General features: G+C 50.3%; 1 protein-coding gene and 1 pseudogene across 2 annotated transcripts in view; both read left to right on the forward strand.

Moving 5' to 3' along the window:
- The first annotated feature begins 6,266 nt into the window (after nucleotides 1–6,266).
- Lrrc8a (leucine rich repeat containing 8 VRAC subunit A) overlaps nucleotides 6,267–15,587 on the forward strand; it is a 30,295-nt gene continuing 20,974 nt past the window's right edge. Inside the window, exons 1-2 of one of the 2 annotated variants that reach the window (XM_041674217.1) lie at nucleotides 6,267–6,395; nucleotides 9,290–9,398. The gene's annotated coding sequence lies outside the window, so the exon portion shown is untranslated. Of the gene's footprint in view, nucleotides 6,396–9,289; nucleotides 9,399–14,770; nucleotides 14,876–15,587 lie in introns of those variants that run through there. The other variant, XM_041674218.1, reaches the window with a different exon arrangement.
- LOC121462584 lies at nucleotides 10,985–11,364 on the forward strand (annotated as a pseudogene).

Here is a 15,587-nt window from a genome sequence, read left to right on the forward strand (position 1 = left end):
CCAAGTGCTGTCCTGCGGTGCGGCCTGGTGGTGGCTACTGGGACAGAAACCAGTTGGGTGGCCTGTGGGTCACTGCATGTACCCAAGTGTGATCATCCCTGGACCTTCAGTAACATGTTGCCTGACTCTGTACTCTTGGCAGTGCCTGAAGGAAGGTTTGGGCCCTATTTTTGTTTTCTTTCATTTTGATTTTTCCAGACTGGGTTTCTTTGTGTAGTGTTAGCTGTCCTGGAACTTGCTCTGTAGACTAGATTGGCCTCAAACTCACAAAGCTCGACCTGCCTCTGAGTGCTGGGATTAAAGGTGTGTGCCACCACTGTTCAGCTCTCTCTCTCTCTTTTTGTGCATTGGTGTTTTGCCTGCGTGTATATCTGTGTGAGGCTGTCAGATCCCCTGAAACTGGAGCTATAGACAGTTGTGAGCTGCCATGTACATGCTGGGAATTGAACCCTGGTCCTCTGGAAGAGCTGCTCTTAACTTGGTCCTTATTGTTTTGGAATATTTGTGCTTTTAATTTTGAAGCTGAACAGGCAAGAAGGGGGACTATCCTTGTGTCTGTCCCCGCCCCCATCCTCCTCACCTGTGGCCTGGGTGTACACTTGATCTTGCAGCGTAGGTGACTACAGGCTCTACAATGGCATGGCTGTCAGCAGTCCAGAGAAAGGCGCTCTCCCCTGTACCTGCCTGTCTCTGCAGGTAGGAGGGCTGCTTAGAGCAATGGCCAGACATGCACCATGCACTCAGTCCAGAAGCTGCCTCTGACTAGTGGAGATGGGCAGAAGCTTCTCTCGGAGCCTCAAGGTGGGTATGTGTGTGCGGGTTTTTTTGTTTTTTTGTTTTTTTTTAACTGGGTACACTGAATATTGATTAGCATTAAAAAAGAAGAAGGGCTGGAGAGATGGCTCAGTGGTTAAGAGTACTGGCTGATCTTCTAGAGGTCATGAATTCAAATCCAGCAAGCATACATATGGTGACTCCCAACCATCCCTAATGAGATCTGGTGCCTCTTCTAGCCTGCAGGCAGAACACTGTATATATAATAAATAAATAAATCTTTTTTAAAAAGCCTAACTTCTGAAATACATTACAGATAGGAAACATTTTATATATATTTCACAGTAGCATAAAGCCATCTGGAAGTGGGACAAGGGACTGGCTGTAACCAGGATAGAGAGGGTGCGGCATGGGCAAAGTCAACCTCGGGGCCTGAGCTCTGCCTTCACCTGGAGTGTCTCATCTCTGGCTCAGGTGTGGATTCATCCTGCACCAAACATACCAGTTCTCCCATCTGCACTTCTCTGCCCAGCCTCCCCTTCATAAAACAGATGCCGTTTTTCAGATGGTACAGCTGAAGAAGGTGGAGTCTGGAATGGCCACTAGGCCTTGGGGAGGCAGAAGTTCATTTCGGAAGTTCATGAGGCCCATGGCCTCAGCTTCCCATAGGGTGCAGGTGCAGTGTATCAGTGCATCATGTGACCAAATCGCCCCAGGAACAGCGACTAGGAGACCAGTCCGACTCTCCAGATCAGGAGTGGTGATCCGGCAAGTGGGGAAGGCTCTGTCAACTGTGGAGCTGTGGTGGGGGCAGCATGGGGAGGAGGCTCTCCACACTATGGCCAATAAAGAAGCAGTGAGCTGACTTTAGGTCATTTTTTCATTTAGGTCAGCCTGGTCTACATAGTGAGTTCTAGGACAGCCAGGTCTATGTAGAGAGACCCTGTCTGTTTCATAAAGAAAAGCAAAACAAAACAAAACATAAGAAGCATCAAGCTAGGCTGGAGAGAGATGGCTCAGCAGTTAAGTGTCTTCGCTACTGTTGCAGAGGACACAGATTTGGTTCCCAGCACCCAAGTGGCTGCTCATAACGTCTGCACCTTAGTTCTAGATCTGATGTCCATCTCTGGTGTCGCTACACATACATGCATGCAAGCAAAACATGCATACACACAAAGAAAAAATAGATCTTTGGAGTTGGGTGGAGGTGGCACACACCTCTAATCCCAGCACTCAGGAGGCAGAGGCAGGTGGATCTTTGAGTTCAAGGCCAGCCTGGTCTACAGAGTTCCAGGTCAGCAAGAGCTACACAGAGAACCCTGTCTCGAAAAAAATTAAAAACAAACAAACGAATAATAAGTAAATCAATCAATCAGTCTTTGGGCTGGGCATGGTGTACATACCTTTATGCCTGCACTCCCTTTCTGCTCAGACTGTACTGTCTTCAAATCCCATTTCACTTCACCTTCCAATTCTTATAAACCTGGCTAAAGCAGAAACCATCCCCAGCCTGAAGCTCTGCTGTCTTGAACCTTCCTCTGCCAAACAAATTAGTCTATCCTTTTAGTCTCATCTCAACCCAATTTTCAGAACATGGGCAGAATGGAGACAAATTCTTTGCCAGAGCATAACCAAGGTAGCCTCTTGTGCACTTCCCAGTGAAGTGACTGTTAGTGTTTCTAGAGGCGTTCCTACCAGACTATACGCTAGGTGGCACTCCAGCCATCCCAGAGTGTAGCCCACAGCTTCAACTCTTCCACACCACCGCTCACTCCCTCAGACCAGTTCCAAAGGTCAGTTTATCATGGCACAGTTTTGCAGACAGTACCCGTTCTCTGTCTTGGTTGGTTGTGTTGTTGGGACTAAAATAACACACAGAAACAACGGGGGGGGGGGGAGGCGGTTATTGTGGTTCAAGGTTTCACAGCAGAAAAGCACAGTGGAGCAGCACTGTTACAGATGAGGAAGCGGGCGTGTGTGGGGGGGGTGGTGGGAGGGTGGGATGTCGATGCGGGTGCATGGGACACATGGCAAAGCGACAGAGAAACCCTGTCTTGAAAGACCAAAAAACCCTTTCCTCTATAGCCGAGGTGGCACACCACTTTAATCCTAGCACTCTGGAGGCAGAGGCAGGAGGATCTCTGTGAGTTCCAGGAAGCCTACATAGTGAGACCCTATCTCACAAAACTAACAAATACCTTCTAGAACCTCCCAAATGACTCCAGCAACTGGGAAAGCAGCGCGACAAGCATGAGTCTGTGAAGGGCACTTCAGACTCAGAGTGACAGGCAGCGGGAATGCTGGCTATCATGCCTGGCCCTGCCAGTGTGCAGAGACAGATGGGAGGAAATGAGAGGGCAGTCTGGACAGCAAGCCAGGGCAGAGCCATTGGGAAATAAACCACAGAATCCAGGATCTACATGCGGTGACTTAGAGATAATGGGCCAGCTCTTCATTGCATGGGCAGAAATGTAAAAAGTCTTTCTGACCCACCAGACAGCTCCCAAATAAGGACACGAGCAGACTTATTACTAATTATGAAAGATTGGCCTTAGCATAGGCTTTTAAAACTAGCTAATTTATAACTTAACCCATTTCTATTATTGTACATTCCTGCTTCTTCTGTCTCTGGTACGCGTAGATTCCTCTCCTACTTCCTCCCTCTCTGCCTGGAAGTCCCGCCTTACCTCCTGCCTAGATGGGTCATTCAGCTCTTTATGAAACCAATCACAGCAATGTATCTTCACACAGTGTACAAGTATCCCACAGCATAAAAAGGCCAGACCTAGAGAGGCTAGAATTCCTGCCAGCAAGCATCAGCCATCCTGGCATCTGTTAGCAAATTAGAAATGGGCTCCTCCCACCTGAGGCCTGGCTGTCTCAAAAAGGAAACAAAATGCAACAATAATGCTAAAAGTTGGAGAGACAGCAGCTGACCAGTTAAGAGCCCTGGCTGCTTTTCTCAAGGGCCATGGTTCAATTCCCAGCACCCACATAGTCATCTGTAGCTCCAGTTCCAGGGGATCCAACACCCTCTGCTCGTCTCCATAGGCAATCGGGTACATAGACATAAATTCAGGAAAAATGTCCATGCACAAAAAATAAAACAATAAAGCTAAGCTGGGCTGTGGTGGCACGTGACTTTAATCCCAGCACTTGGGAGCGGCAGGAGGATCTCTGCGAGTTGGAGGTCAGCCTGATCTACAGGACAGAGGACAGCCAGAGCTGTTACACGGAGAAACCATTTCTTGAAAAAACCACAAAAAACAAACAAACAAAAAATAGTAAAGCTAACTGGAAGATAATTTACCAGTATATCTACTATAAATTTATTTGTTTGTTTATTTATTTGAGACAAGGTTTCTCTATGTAGTCCTGGCTGGCCTGGAACTCTGTGCAGACCAGGCCTTGAACCCACAGAACCCACCTGCTTCTGCCTTTCAAGTGCTAGGGGTAACCTACCATATACTTAAATGTGTACAGCCATGCACTAGCTTCAGTTGTAGGAACTCAATGGTATAGAAACACACATGTGTACAAAGATGGCATCACTTGTGATAGGAAGACATGGGAAGTGGTCCAGTAGTTAGGTCTGCATCAGTAAACCATGGCACATATGGAATATAAACAATCATTATGTCAGGCGGTGGTGGCACGCGCCTTTAATCTCAGCACTCGGGAGGCAGAGGCAGGCGGATCTTTTGAGTTCGAGGCCAGCCTGGGCTACAGACTGTGTTCCAGGACAGGCTCCAAAGCTACAGAGAAACCCTGTCTAGAAAAAAAAACACATTAAAAGCTGTGAGGGGCTGCAGTGTGGCTCTGTGGATGTGTAGGCAGACTTTTCTGTCTCACCTGCCAGATCCCAAATAACCACAAAGAGACTTATTAATCATATTACTACTTGGCCAATAGCTTAGGCTTATTATTAACTAGCTCTTTCAACTTACTAATGCCTATGTCTTACTACGCTCTACCATGTGGCAGAGCAGGGTGTGTTCATCTCCTCCTTTCTCCTTCCCAATGCTCTCTCGATCCGGCTCTCTTGCTTAACTTCTTTCTGCCCAGCTGTTGGCCAGTTGCCTCTTTATTAAACCAATGATATTAAAACATCTTCACAGTGTACACAAGGATTATTCCACAGCAGGTTATTCTTGGCATGCCCAAGGCGCTGGGCTGAATCCTTAGCACTGAAAACAGTATCCAGGATACACTGCTTAGCAAAAGAAGTCCCGTCCCATATTATGGACCGCATGAATCTGTTCAGGAGGGATAATGATATATATGTTGCAATGAGTGTTGGCAAACTCCCTCTAGGCCATGCTTCTGCTCAACAAGCTTCTAATCCACGCTGGCAACTCTCTACTGTGTGTTCCTTACCAAACAACTTGGTTCAGCGTCTAGTGCAGCCTGCAGCCCATCTTTCAGGGCTTGAGGTGTCATCTTCTCCATGCAGCTTCCCTAGTTTACCACGTCGCAGGTCTTATTTGGTTCTTTTTGTTTGTTTGTTTGTTTGTTTGGTTGTTGTTTCCTTCTCAAAGCAAAAAGAGTCAATGTCTGGAAAGGAAGAAAAGGCTGAAAGCTTCACTACGTAGTTTTAAAGTTGGTTAAAATATCGATGTGACTAGCTGAAGGGTAGGTGCGTAGATTCAGCGAACAGTTGACAGCCCAGAAACTCTCATACTGATAGTCAATTGTCACAGCAAAAGGGGACGGAGATTATTCAGGGAGGGAAGAATAATCTGTACAGCTTGTGTATCTTATCAGTCAGCTGGTGCACAAACCACTGATACCCACGTCCACATCCACATCCACAGCCACAAAAACGCCCGGTGTTCATTGCTGTCCTCCCTGACTTTCTTCTTTCGAGTAAGGATGTACTCGGGAACACGGAACACCTCGCTTTAATGGCTAAACAATTTACCAACGTATGGATCACTACAGTTAGTCTGGGAACTATAAGGACCAGGAGGACCCACACAGATGAAGAGCTGGAGCCGATGACCTGGAGACGTAGATCCACCCGCAGCTCAACTCAGAATTCACTGTCAGCTTGGTTTCCACTGCTTTTACCGGACGACCATCGCAGTCGGGACGAGTGTGGAAAAGGAGTGAGCGCGGGTCGGTTAGCAGCAGCCCGCAAGTACGTTCGCGGGCACCTGCACCTTTTGGGGCAGCTACTCAGCAAACGGACAGCAATAAAGGGTTGAAAACTCTGGCCCAATGTCTATCGGAACCCGAACAACGATAGTGAACCGCTACTTACGTACTCTCAGGTTATTTAGCCGCTCTTGGAGTAGCAGCACACTCCTCAGGTTGCAGGGATCCCTGTCCCTTTAAGAGGGCTGAACTTCGCTCCGTTACTTCCGCCCCGAAGTGGCTTGGCGCAGGCGCGTTGGAGAGTAGGGCAAAGCCGTGGGACGCTTTCCCCTTTACAGACATGGTAACGCCCTGGCGGCCGCGGGCTCGCCCGGCCGTGACGTCACTTCCGGGGCGGAGGACAGCGAGTGGTGCAGTGAGGGACAAACAAAAGGAGGGCGCCGGAGGAGCGCGGCGTCCGGCGGCGGGACTGTGTGGCGGAGGGCTGGGGCTGCCTGCCGGGCGGCTGCGAGCGGCGAGCTCAGGTGAGTGGGTCGGGTGGGAGATGAGACACGCGCTGTCACCTCACGGAACCCACCCGACGTGCGCCCCGCCTCCGCAAGTCCTGGGCGGCTCTCGCTGCCCGCGGGCGCCGGTCAGCCAGGCCCTGCGCCGCCGCTGCCCTCCGCTTCGCCCGGCCTCCCGCGGGCGCCGCTCCCGACCCCACCCTCCTGGCCGTGCCGCGGCACGCGAGCCCCCTCCCGGGCACCCTGTACCCCGCGCGCCTCTCACCCGAGTTTCCGCCGCGCTTCCCACATCACTCTTGCTGCGCTGGTTCCCGCAGACCCGCGCCCCTCCGCGCCCGTGTCCGCTCCCCTGTGGGTCCCGCTGGGCGTTCTCTGGACAGCACCCTCATCAGCAGCTCTCCCGGTTTTCAGCCTTGGGCTTCCCGGCGCCAGTCTCTTTTCTTGGACCCCTCCCTCTTCCTGATCTGAGGGACAGTTTTCTGCCATGAGGGCAGGATCACCGGCTTTAGGGACCTCGGTCTTTGGCCTGGGGTTTCCCGGACGACCGGTTCTTGATGTGAAACTCCAGTTGGTTCTGTCGCTGTCTTGTGCATCCAGCGGCGGGAAGGAGTATCAGATCCGGGAAGGTGTGGTGAGCCGGAGGTCAGCAAAGATGCTCCCAGGCTGAAGGAACAGCTCAGAGAGCTGTTTTTTGGGTTTGTTGTTGTTGTTGTTATTGCTTGTATTTTGAAACAGGGTCTCACTATGTAGCCTTGACTGTCCTTTAACACTATGTAGACCAGGCTAGCATCGAACTCACAAATTAGTCTGCTTCAGCCTCCTGAGTGCTGGGTAAAGACGTGGGCCATCCAGCTCTGCTTGAGCCCTGGGTTCTTGAACCTGCTTTGGTGAGGATTCCTCCCCTTCCTCAGGACAGGAGTGAACCAAGCTGGGCTGGTTCTCTTCTGATGCAATCACTGCCTTTTCTGGGAAGGACACGCGGATTGAATGAGGGATGAGTGTTAGCCTTTTCCTGATGGGAACCGGGCTGACATAGTGGTAGTTGTGGGGCAGCCTCACTTACAGTGCCTCCTCTTCCCCTGTCCACTAGGGTACCTTTAAGAATGAGGTGTGGAAGGGGGAGAGGGTGTGTGAGGACAGGGGACCTTGTGTGCTGAATCTTGGAGACAGAAATGAGTAGCCAGAGGCTCCAAGGTCCTTTTCTACCTTGCAAGTGTGTCAGTGGTACCTTTAACCGTGCCATTTGTGTTCTGCCCTCTAGAGCAGGCATACCAGCAGACAGACAGACAGACAGACACTGCAGAAAGAATAGGTTGACTGTTGGGGGTAGAAGAGTGGGAGTGTATTCAGAAGCCCAGGGATGGTGCCAGTGGGCTAGGCTATTCACGCTGTTTCCTTGATGAAGGTCATGCTCTCTGTGCCTGTCTGGAGCAGGCAAGGACAGAGGAGTAGCGCTGGAGGATGACTTCCTGGAGCGTGTGTGATGGGGTCCAGTGCTCCACTTTGTTTTGAGGATGTTATACAAGAGCAGAGACCAGAGAAGCATTTGACATCCTCCCATCTACCCCACCCCCCAAGTCAGCCTCACACATTTGTTCTCTGTGCTAAAGGCATACTTGCTAGGATGAAGTTTCTTTGCAAATTTGAGTGGTCTTTGTGGATGGTGTGGGCTCCTGAGAATCATCCTAATGGGGCAGAACCCCAGCTTGCTGCCTGGAAGAGCTGGAACCAGCCAGTTCCCAGCTCACTCACCTGAGACTGTAAGGGATTCCAGGTTTTTACATAGAGACACCGAGGTACAGGTTGACCAGCACAACTGATAACTCAGGAGGAATAAATGCAGACATTGAACATAGACTGTAGTGGTCCTGATAAAGCTCAGAGGAAGGAGGAGGGAACCTGCACTTTGTGAGCAGGCTGCCCAGGGTACATGTCCTTCAAGAAGGAATTAGAAATGTCAGTGAGTCCAGAGTCCTACTTTAGTCATGACCGTGAAGTGGGCAAGCTACTGTCCAGCAGTGTCCCAGCCCTGTCTGAGACAGAGGGTGGGGCACAGGTGGCCTGGGTGGCCTCTGCTCCTTCCTGGCTCTGGGTGCTTTACTGCATGGTCACATGTAGGTTGCTGGTGCTTTCCTGTCTTGTCTTCTTGTGGCTTGGAAGACTGTGTTTGACCTCATGCTCACAAGTTGACAGGTGCTCCCCAACCCCTTAGATGTATCTAGGTCCTGCTGTTTGCTGTTTCCTTCCTGGATAACTTCTACTAATGATTTAACTCCCTCACAGCTGGACCACACTCCCATCCTAGGCTGCTTTTGCTGTCTTCTAAGTCTGGAGTGGCGCCCACACTCCTCTCTCACACTGCCACCTTGTCTCTGGTAAGCCGTGCAGAGCACAGTGTCCCGTGGGTAATTGAGCGCTTGCTCACTGTGGAGAGCTAAGTCCTTATGGTTAAGTGGCAATCCTTGTCTGGCCTGGCTCACCCCTTGCCACTCCTCTCTCTCCACTTCCCACTTCAGAGCTAGTTGTGACCAAAGACTAGCTTGTAGCATCTTGCCCACCTCTTCTCTCCTGCCAGTGAGTACATGCTCTCCCTCCAGCCTGGATCATTCTTCTACTCCTCATGCCCAGGGGTCAACAGAAACCTGCTCTTCTAGGAGTCTATACCAACCAACCCCTCAGGGCTGGGCTGGGCTGGGCCTGATCTCCAGCCAGGGCCTTGCCTCCAGATTGAAATTGCTGCCTTGGGGGCTCTTTGGAGACCAGGGTCTGTGCAGCAGGTGCTCCTGTTGCCCTGGAGCCCCTTATAGGCCCTGGCAGTATCTCCAGGCTCTTTAAAAAATGGTGGCCCAGTGAAAGTATTTCTGAGACCTACAGATAGACCCATTTGTTGACTGTTGCTCTTAACTTCCTAGGGCAGCAGCAGCGTCCATGGAGCAAAAGGAATGCCAGGACCCTGTGCATCCAGACAGGGACCAGCCTCAGCACCAGCAGCCAACACGAAGATAGCAGAGCCACCTCAGGGTAAGGCCCTCTTCAGACTTTCTGTACTGCCTCTCCCAGACAGATAGCATGGCCCATGCCTCCATTTTCATAGTCCTTAGTCCTATAGGATCCAGGGCATCTGAGTGATCCCTGCTTGCTCTGCCTTGGTGTTTTGTTTTTGTTTCAGTAGTGGGAATTGAGTCCAGTGCTCTATCTTTAAGTGACTTCCTAGACTCAGCTGTCCGAGGAGGTTGACCTTGAACTCCTGATCTTCTGCCTGTATCTCCCAGTACTGGGATTAGAGGCACACACCACCAGTCTGGGGTAATGCAGTGCTGGGATAGGACCCGGCTCTTTGTGTGCAAGGCAAGCACTACTAGCCCTCACCCCCAAACTTTATCCCCAGTCGTTGTTTTACTTTTATGTTCAGGCAGGGTCTTGCTAACTTGCCAGGTCAGACTTTGAACTCGTAGTTCTGCTTCAGCTCCTGTGAGAGGCCCAGCTGGTGTATTCTTTGAACCCAGTGCTATTGCACTGAGCCTCTCATTGTCTTCCTCCCCACAGATCTTATTAGTGTGGATAGCTAGTGACACATTTCCCAAGATGTGTTCCTTTGGACATGACCCTTTTGGTCCCAGAAGTTAGATAATTCTGCAGCTGCTGCAGGACTTTGAGAGCCTTGAGCATGATGGGCTGAGTAGTCCTCGTACTGAAGTGGTCACATACGTATCTGTTGGAGGTGGAGGTCCCTTCTAGGTAGACAGTTTTTCTTTTTTCTTTTCTTTCTTTTTCTTTCTTTTTTTTTTCTTTCGCTTTTTGAGGCAAGATGTTTGCATAGCTCAGACTGGGTAGGTAGCTAGGGATGGTTTCCTGCCTTCTGAGTGCCAGGATTACAGACCTGTTTTGCACAATTAGTAAAAACCCAGAGACATAAATTGTTCAACCTGAAGGTTGCAAGTTCCAGGACAGCAAGGGCTACATAGAGAGACGTGGTCTCAAAAACAGCAACAAAAGCAGAAAGCAATTGAAAAAGGGGTACAGGGAGCTCATTGACGTTGTTAGTATAAAGATTAGATTCCTAGCAGTCCTCCCAAACAGGTGGTGATGACAGTAACATGTCCCTCCCTTTTGAACCTTTTCGAGAACTTAGCAGAGTGTGTCTCAGAAAGTATTCTGTGCTTAGAGCTGGCCTGTGCTGAGACTACTGTGCAGCCTGCAGAACACTCTGTGTGAAAGGATCTCGGGATTGTTTGCCACAGCTCAAGCAGTGGTCTCTGTCAGTGTTAACCCACATAGAAACTGAGGCTCAGAGCCAGGAAGCAACCTGCTGAAACTACCCATGAAGAATGGTGATGTGAATTTGAACTCAGATCTGTAACTCTGGGTCTGGTCTTCCAACTTCTATCTATGCCTCTGCTTTTCCTGGAGGAATACAAGAGCCCCTTACCCCAGCCCTAGCCTGGACTTTAAGGAAATAGTCATCTGGGCGGGGAGTTGATGCTGCTTTCAACATCTAGTAGCCCAGGCTGGCCTCAAACTTTCTTTTTACTATGTGTATGAATGATGAATATTTTGCCCACACATATGTCTGCACCATGAAACCCTTGAAGGTCAGAAGAGGGCTTCAGATTCCCCTGAACTGGAGTTAGAGACAGTTGTAAGTTGCCAGTGTGTGTATTGGGGATCGAACATGGGTCTTCTGCAAGAGAAACAAGTGCACCATGGTGTAGTGTACCGCAGCCAGGGCCAGAAGGTGCAGAAAGTGATGGTGCAGCCCATCAACCTCATCTTCAGATACTTGCAAAACAGGTCTTGGATTCAGGTCTGGCTGTATGAGCAAGTGAATATGCGGATAGAAGGTTGTATTATTGGCTTTGATTAGTACATGAACCTCGTATTAGATGATGCAGAAGAGATTCATTAAAAAACAAAATCAAGGATACAATTGGGTCGGATCATGCTGAATGGAGATACTATTACTCTGCTCCAAAGTGTTTCCAACTAGAGACCGTCAGGCACTTGAGAAGTTGAAGAGGAAATGTAGTGTTTTTAAAGGTGTCTTCTGTTGGGAGCATAGTCCAAAACATTCATGTTGTTTTAGTGGCCCTTATGTTATTATCAGGTGACAATACATGCTGTGAGATTGTTTTTATTACAAAAAAAAGAGAGAGAGAGAGAAAGAAAAACAAGTGGGGGCTGGAGAGATGGCTCAGTGGTTAAGAGCATTGCCAGTTCTTCCAAAGGTCCTGAGTTCAATTCCCAGCAACCACATGGTGGCTCACAACCATCTGTAAAGAAGTGTGGCACCCTCTTCTGGCCTTCAGGCATATACACAGACAGAATATTTTATACATAATAAATAAATAAATATTAAAAAAAAAAAAAAAAGAAAAACAAGTGATCCTGACTCCTGAGCCATCTCTCTGGTCCAGCTCGATTCCTCAGCCTCTAGAGGGCTGGAATTGTAGACGTGCTCCATCATGTTGTTTAGATTTTAGTGTCATAGAAGGCGAAATCCTCACCCCATCTTTAGAGACCGGGATAATGGGGAGAGACCCCCTCCACATCTCCTCTCTGGTGCCTACTTCACCAAAGTCAGGTCACTGTGGAGCAGCCTGCTTTAGCTTTCTTGTTTCTTGGAAGAGAAGCCAGCGTCTAGAGCCCTTTCACAGGACAGATTCAGACAGGCTGCTGAGCCTGGCAGACAGAAAGCACATTCCTGCTGCAGCACCCCTGGGGCCCTGCTCTGGCCCTGCTGGCTGTGTGGTTTCTTGACTTCAGAGAGGAAGGTGGAAAAGGCCTGCTGTGTGGTGCTGTTGTACTCTTTTGTTTATGGGAACAAGGTCAGCAGTGACTGCCCTGCCCTGTGGGAGCTTCCTGTTGGTTGTTGAGGAACTCTGTCCTTGGAGAGAGGAGGCCGTGCTGGGCAGTAGGCAGTGCCTGTGTGAGATGGGAATCCCTTCTCTGCTTGGAAATAGTGTGCAGACGAGCCGACACATGCTGGCTTCTGCTGTCTGCCTGAACTGGGGCCCATGCAGGTTGGGGAGAAGTGTAACATTTGAGTGGAATTGGGTTGCTGGATGTGCCTGTCTCGCCGATATAGACGCTTGAGTCATGAGTTAGCCATGACTCTATCCTTACAGCCCTCAAGCCACTTTTCTCCTGTTGCAGAGCCTTCCTTCCAGACATAAATCCCAAGGGTCGGAAGGGAAGGGGTAAGGGTTTCCCAGTGTCTGGGTCTGGAGATCCTCTGTTGGGCACAACTGACATCAGAATTTTTTTTTCTTTTTTTGAAATGGGATCTCATGTAGCATAGCCCAGGCTGGCCTTGAACTCCTGCTCTTCCTGCCTCTACCTCCCAAGTGCTACGATTATAGGTGTGCACCTCCATACCCAGCATCAGGAGGGATTTTATAGTGGGGCATGGCAACCCTGGCAGCAGCTGGATTATGTTTGGCAGGTTCTGAGTCCCTTGCAGAGCTCCTGGTGCCCACTTGACCTGATCGTTTTCCTAGGTCCTCCCCAGCCTTGCACTCAGTTTCCTCCTCTGCTCTCCCCTTGCAGTTGCCCTGCTTCTTCAAGAGATATGAACTGGCCGGGCGGTGGTGGCGCACGTCTTTAATCCCAGCACTCGGGAGGCAGAGGCAGGCGGATCTCTGTGAGTTCGAGACCAGCCTGGTCTACAAGAGCTAGTTCCAGGACAGGCTCCAAAACCACAGAGAAACCCTGTCTCGAAAAACCAAAAAAAAAAAAAAAAAAAAGAGATATGAACTGGGCCCTGTGGAGCTGGTGGCTCAGCTTCCCCCACCTTCCCAACCCCTGATCCTCCATGAACATCCTTAGTGCTAGGAAGTCTACCAGGTGGCTGCATTCGCTCCCAGCCCAGCCTGTGTGCTAACCAGACCAGGCTCACAGGGATGTGGTCACGTGTCTGTATTGTAAGTGGCAGCACAGCACCAGGACTGAAACTAAAGTCAGCGGCATGCTGACCCATGCTCCGTCTACTACACCTTGCCGCTGCTTCTCTGCGTCTTTACTCCGAGGGCTCTTTCAGTGTGTGACCCTGACCCCAAACTAGAGTCAGTCCTGAGCGTACACGCGACAGAAGCTCCCTGTGTGCTCAGGCTTGGTGAAGCCTGAAGACTATGCTGGGGACACTGACCAGAAGGGCACCCATAGCTCCAGCTCAGTCTCCATCTTTGGTAAAGAAAGCCAGGGGAGTGGAGTAGAGCTCCCTCCAAAACCAAGGTGGATATTTGTGTTTTAGTGTTTCCGTCTGTCGAATCTGTCGTGTGTGTGTGTGTGTGTGTGTGTGTGTGTGTGTGATGGACTTCACCTTCTCTTGTGAAAGAGTCATGGGATAGATATTTCTGGAAGGGTTGTGACCCCGCCACAGATGTCTTGGGCTTTCCTGGTACATTTCAGCTGCACCTCTGCTTTGCAGAAAGTTCTCTTCTGTCTCTTGACACCTTGCATCAACTAGCTGCCTCCCTGGCTTCTGATTTGGGACAAGACAGCTTGCTTCGCTGGATCCCCTTCGCCGCCTGGGCAAGGCCAGCCCCTCTTTCCCCTGGATCCACAGCAGATTGTCTGCAACTGGGGCTTACACCTCCATTTCTTAAGACAGCGGGTGTTCATGGCAGGTCATGACCAGTCTTCAAGGCTGTTTTGCCCCCAGGTACGCATACCTAAAACTGGGCTCCAGTATTTTCTTAGCACCTGAAATAGTAGAGGCTTCTGAGTATGACCTGCCAGGGGTGCTTGCAAAAGGAGTCTTTTCCTAAGGGGTGTCTTGAAAGGCCTGTGGATGCAGTGAGGCCCAGGAGACCTGTTGTCTTAGGGAGTGTTTGGCATAGAGGCAAGTCATATCGGGGTCCATCTTCCCACCAGGTCCTATAACATCAAGTCACATCAGCTCCCTGGACTTCCCTCAATGTTATAAAGGGATTTTTCAGGCCTTCTGTTCTGGGAGCAACAGCAGTAGTGACGTGCACCTGTAGTCCAGGAGGAGTTCATGAGTTCACCAGTTCAAAGGCAGCCTGGGCAACATCCCAAGCAACCCCCATAGTAACTCTAATAAACATTTTTACTGCATAGGCACGACTCAGAAGCTTTTTAGGGACCGCTTTATTCAGTTCTCACTGCAACCTTCCAAGGAAATAGACATTATAGCCCATTTTACGGATGAGGTGGAATTCTTTTCCCAAGTCACTCACTGGTGAGGTTGGGAGCCACCGAGTCATTTGCCTGGCTGTTGTTGAAAGCTAAGGTGCAAGAAGTGCTGGGCACAGAGGAGGGCAGGTGGTGGCCAGTGGGGGTAGTCCAGGAGGTGGCCCTTGCCTGGCACCCTTTATCAGAATGCAAGCCACACCCCTAGAGGTTTGCAGAGGACAGACCTGTTTGGGAAGCCCTGCCTTAAAGTGAGAGCAGTTCAGATACTTCTAACCCTATTGTTCCAGCCTGCTGTCTTTCCTAGGCTCTTTCTCAAGAAGTGGGGGAGTGCCCTCCTGTGCAGGGTAAGTCCCACAGTCTTTGACTCATTCCAGTTGGATGTGGGGTCTGGCCAGGATGGGGGGCTGTGTGGCACAGGAGTGGAGACCTCTTCTCACCTCTTGGCATGCTACATGAGGAAGCATAAACCCTGGGGCAGATTCACAGGCCTGAGTCCATGGGCACAACCAGCCACTCAGTGTCTGACAGACCCTCTGAGGACCAGCCCTTCCCTCTCCCTGGGAGCATTTTAGAGGGACAGTGGCCCATCTGTGCTGCAGGGAGGGGTGCCAGCCTCCCTCAGCCTACAGGGAAGTTTTCTCTTAGGCTCTGTTTGTGTTCAACAAAAGGCTCTTTGTGCTCTCTTGCCAGCTCCTGAGGGCCTGCTGCCCAGGTGTAGGAGCTGTCTGAATCTCTGCAGGGTCTGGGCATATTTGAGTGGTCTCTTTACAAATGGAAGGAAGGGGCAGCATATAGTATCTCGTGTGTGTGTGTGTGTGTGTGTGTGTGTGTGTGTGTAAGAAGCATCAACAGGAAATTAGGTGCATCATAGTGCACTGTTGTAGTTCAGCCGCTCAGGTAGCTGAGGCAGGAGGATCGTCCATACGAGGGCTTTGGAGCCAGTCTAGGCAACATAGACTCCTTGAGGAAAAGGAAGAGGTATGAGGGTGAGAAGTGAGGAACAGAGGAAGAAGGATGGGAAAGGGGGCTCTGAGTGAAAATGGGGCCCAATGCCTG

The sequence above is a fragment of the Microtus oregoni genome, unplaced genomic scaffold (genome assembly GCF_018167655.1).
Source record: "Microtus oregoni isolate MIOR12 unplaced genomic scaffold, Mior012 000025F_ref0000491, whole genome shotgun sequence".
NCBI lineage: Eukaryota > Metazoa > Chordata > Mammalia > Rodentia > Cricetidae > Microtus > Microtus oregoni.